Raw genomic sequence first — 5,000 nt, 5'->3', positions numbered from 1 at the left:
TGGCCAAAACGGCCCAAAAACGGGCCAAAACTGGCCATTTTTGGCTGCGCGAGCGAGCGGCGAGCGGCGGACAGCGAGCGAAGCGAGAGGCAGCACCGTCCCTGCTATACGAAAGCCCCATCCAGCCCTGTGCCACCCGGGGGGTTCCAGGGTGCTGAGATGGCTGACATTTTGCTCCGCTCACGACGGTCGCCGCGGCACACAAGAACAGCCCAAAAACAGGCCAAAACAGCCCAAAAACGGGCCAAAACTGGCCATTTTTGGCTGCGCGAGCGAGCAGCGAGCGGCGGACAGCGAGCGAAGCGAGAGGCAGCACCGTCCCTGCTATACGAAAGCCCCATCCAGCCCTGTGCCACCCGGGGGGTTCCAGGGTGCTGAGATGGCTGACGTTTTGCTCCGCTCACGACGGTCGCCGCGGCACGCAAGAACAGGCCAAAAACTGGCCAAAACAGCCCAAAAACGGGCCAAAACTGGCCATTTTTTGCTGCGCGAGCGAGCGGAGAGCGGCGAACAGCGAGCGAAGCGCGAGGCAGCACCGTCCCTGCTATACGAAAGCCCCATCCAGCCCTGTGCCACCCGGGGGGTTCCAGGGTGCTGAGATGGCTGACATTTTGCTCCGCTCACGACGGTCACCGCGCCACACAAGAACAGCCCAAAAACAGGCCAAAACAGCCCAAAAACGGGCCAAAACTGGCCATTTTTGGCTGCGCGAGCGAGCGGCGAGCGGCGAACAGCGAGCGAAGCGAGAGGCAGCACCGTCCCTGCTATACGAAAGCCCCATCCAGCCCTGTGCCACCCGGGGGGTTCCAGGGTGCTGAGATGGCTGACGTTTTGCTCCGCTCACGACGGTCACCGCACCACGCAAGAACAGGCCAAAAACTGGCCAAAACAGCCCAAAAACGGGCCAAAACTGGCCATTTTTGGCTGCGCGAGCGAGCGGCGAGCGGCGAACAGCGAGCGAAGCGAGAGGCAGCACCGTCCCTGCTATACGAAAGCCCCATCCAGCCCTGTGCCACCCGGGGGGTTCCAGGGTGCTGAGATGGCTGACGTTTTGCTCCGCTCTCGACGGTCACCGCGCAATGCAAGAACAGGCCAAAAACTGGCCAAAACGGCCCAAAAACGGGCCAAAACTGGCCATTTTTGGCTGCGCGAGCGGCGAGCGGCGGACAGCGAGCGAAGCGAGAGGCAGCACCGTCCCTGCTATACGAAAGCCCCATCCAGCCCTGTGCCACCCGGGGGGTTCCAGGGTGCTGAGATGGCTGACGTTTTGCTCCGCTCTCGACGGTCACCGCGCAATGCAAGAACAGGCCAAAAACTGGCCAAAACGGCCCAAAAACGGGCCAAAACTGGCCATTTTTGGCTGCGCGAGCGAGCGGCGAGCGGCGGACAGCGAGCGAAGCGAGAGGCAGCACCGTCCCTGCTATACGAAAGCCCCATCCAGCCCTGTGCCACCCGGGGGGTTCCAGGGTGCTGAGATGGCTGACGTTTTGCTCCGCTCTCGACGGTCACCGCGCAATGCAAGAACAGGCCAAAAACTGGCCAAAACGGCCCAAAAACGGGCCAAAACTGGCCATTTTTGGCTGCACGAGCGAGCGGCGAGCGGCGGACAGCGAGCGAAGCGAGAGGCAGCACCGTCCCTGCTATACGAAAGCCCCATCCAGCCCTGTGCCACCCGGGGGGTTCCAGGGTGCTGAGATGGCTGACGTTTTGCTCCGCTCTCGACGGTCACCGCGCAATGCAAGAACAGGCCAAAAACTGGCCAAAACGGCCCAAAAACGGGCCAAAACTGGCCATTTTTGGCTGCACGAGCGAGCGGCGAGCGGCGGACAGCGAGCGAAGCGAGAGGCAGCACCGTCCCTGCTATACGAAAGCCCCATCCAGCCCTGTGCCACCCGGGGGGTTCCAGGGTGCTGAGATGGCTGACGTTTTGCTCCGCTCTCGACGGTCACCGCGCAATGCAAGAACAGGCCAAAAACTGGCCAAAACGGCCCAAAAACGGGCCAAAACTGGCCATTTTTGGCTGCACGAGCGAGCGGCGAGCGGCGGACAGCGAGCGAAGCGAGAGGCAGCACCGTCCCTGCTATACGAAAGCCCCATCCAGCCCTGTGCCACCCGGGGGGTTCCAGGGTGCTGAGATGGCTGACGTTTTGCTCCGCTCTCGACGGTCACCGCGCAATGCAAGAACAGGCCAAAAACTGGCCAAAACGGCCCAAAAACGGGCCAAAACTGGCCATTTTTGGCTGCGCGAGCGAGCGGCGAGCGGCGGACAGCGAGCGAAGCGAGAGGCAGCACCGTCCCTGCTATACGAAAGCCCCATCCAGCCCTGTGCCACCCGGGGGGTTCCAGGGTGCTGAGATGGCTGACGTTTTGCTCCGCTCTCGACGGTCACCGCGCAATGCAAGAACAGGCCAAAAACTGGCCAAAACGGCCCAAAAACGGGCCAAAACTGGCCATTTTTGGCTGCACGAGCGAGCGGCGAGCGGCGGACAGCGAGCGAAGCGAGAGGCAGCACCGTCCCTGCTATACGAAAGCCCCATCCAGCCCTGTGCCACCCGGGGGGTTCCAGGGTGCTGAGATGGCTGACGTTTTGCTCCGCTCTCGACGGTCACCGCGCAATGCAAGAACAGGCCAAAAACTGGCCAAAACGGCCCAAAAACGGGCCAAAACTGGCCATTTTTGGCTGCACGAGCGAGCGGCGAGCGGCGGACAGCGAGCGAAGCGAGAGGCAGCACCGTCCCTGCTATACGAAAGCCCCATCCAGCCCTGTGCCACCCGGGGGGGGTTCCAGGGTGCTGAGATGGCTGACGTTTTGCTCCGCTCTCGACGGTCACCGCGCAATGCAAGAACAGGCCAAAAACTGGCCAAAACGGCCCAAAAACGGGCCAAAACTGGCCATTTTTGGCTGCACGAGCGAGCGGCGAGCGGCGGACAGCGAGCGAAGCGAGAGGCAGCACCGTCCCTGCTATACGAAAGCCCCATCCAGCCCTGTGCCACCCGGGGGGTTCCAGGGTGCTGAGATGGCTGACGTTTTGCTCCGCTCTCGACGGTCACCGCGCAATGCAAGAACAGGCCAAAAACTGGCCAAAACGGCCCAAAAACGGGCCAAAACTGGCCATTTTTGGCTGCGCGAGCGAGCGGCGAGCGGCGGACAGCGAGCGAAGCGAGAGGCAGCACCGTCCCTGCTATACGAAAGCCCCATCCAGCCCTGTGCCACCCGGGGGGTTCCAGGGTGCTGAGATGGCTGACGTTTTGCTCCGCTCTCGACGGTCACCGCGCAATGCAAGAACAGGCCAAAAACTGGCCAAAACGGCCCAAAAACGGGCCAAAACTGGCCATTTTTGGCTGCACGAGCGAGCGGCGAGCGGCGGACAGCGAGCGAAGCGAGAGGCAGCACCGTCCCTGCTATACGAAAGCCCCATCCAGCCCTGTGCCACCCGGGGGGTTCCAGGGTGCTGAGATGGCTGACGTTTTGCTCCGCTCTCGACGGTCACCGCGCAATGCAAGAACAGGCCAAAAACTGGCCAAAACGGCCCAAAAACGGGCCAAAACTGGCCATTTTTGGCTGCACGAGCGAGCGGCGAGCGGCGGACAGCGAGCGAAGCGAGAGGCAGCACCGTCCCTGCTATACGAAAGCCCCATCCAGCCCTGTGCCACCCGGGGGGTTCCAGGGTGCTGAGATGGCTGACGTTTTGCTCCGCTCTCGACGGTCACCGCGCAATGCAAGAACAGGCCAAAAACTGGCCAAAACGGCCCAAAAACGGGCCAAAACTGGCCATTTTTGGCTGCACGAGCGAGCGGCGAGCGGCGGACAGCGAGCGAAGCGAGAGGCAGCACCGTCCCTGCTATACGAAAGCCCCATCCAGCCCTGTGCCACCCGGGGGGTTCCAGGGTGCTGAGATGGCTGACGTTTTGCTCCGCTCTCGACGGTCACCGCGCAATGCAAGAACAGGCCAAAAACTGGCCAAAACGGCCCAAAAACGGGCCAAAACTGGCCATTTTTGGCTGCACGAGCGAGCGGCGAGCGGCGGACAGCGAGCGAAGCGAGAGGCAGCACCGTCCCTGCTATACGAAAGCCCCATCCAGCCCTGTGCCACCCGGGGGGTTCCAGGGTGCTGAGATGGCTGACGTTTTGCTCCGCTCTCGACGGTCACCGCGCAATGCAAGAACAGGCCAAAAACTGGCCAAAACGGCCCAAAAACGGGCCAAAACTGGCCATTTTTGGCTGCACGAGCGAGCGGCGAGCGGCGGACAGCGAGCGAAGCGAGAGGCAGCACCGTCCCTGCTATACGAAAGCCCCATCCAGCCCTGTGCCACCCGGGGGGTTCCAGGGTGCTGAGATGGCTGACGTTTTGCTCCGCTCTCGACGGTCACCGCGCAATGCAAGAACAGGCCAAAAACTGGCCAAAACGGCCCAAAAACGGGCCAAAACTGGCCATTTTTGGCTGCACGAGCGAGCGGCGAGCGGCGGACAGCGAGCGAAGCGAGAGGCAGCACCGTCCCTGCTATACGAAAGCCCCATCCAGCCCTGTGCCACCCGGGGGGTTCCAGGGTGCTGAGATGGCTGACGTTTTGCTCCGCTCTCGACGGTCACCGCGCAATGCAAGAACAGGCCAAAAACTGGCCAAAACGGCCCAAAAACGGGCCAAAACTGGCCATTTTTGGCTGCACGAGCGAGCGGCGAGCGGCGGACAGCGAGCGAAGCGAGAGGCAGCACCGTCCCTGCTATACGAAAGCCCCATCCAGCCCTGTGCCACCCGGGGGGTTCCAGGGTGCTGAGATGGCTGACGTTTTGCTCCGCTCTCGACGGTCACCGCGCAATGCAAGAACAGGCCAAAAACTGGCCAAAACGGCCCAAAAACGGGCCAAAACTGGCCATTTTTGGCTGCACGAGCGAGCGGCGAGCGGCGGACAGCGAGCGAAGCGAGAGGCAGCACCGTCCCTGCTATACGAAAGCCCCATCCAGCCCTGTGCCACCCGGGGGGTTCCAGGGTGCTGAGATG

The sequence above is a fragment of the Musa acuminata genome, unplaced genomic scaffold (assembly GCF_036884655.1).
Source record: "Musa acuminata AAA Group cultivar baxijiao unplaced genomic scaffold, Cavendish_Baxijiao_AAA HiC_scaffold_44, whole genome shotgun sequence".
NCBI classification, from domain to species: domain Eukaryota; kingdom Viridiplantae; phylum Streptophyta; class Magnoliopsida; order Zingiberales; family Musaceae; genus Musa; species Musa acuminata.
The sequence above is the reverse complement of the archived record's forward strand: the minus strand, read 5'-3'. Positions refer to the sequence as shown.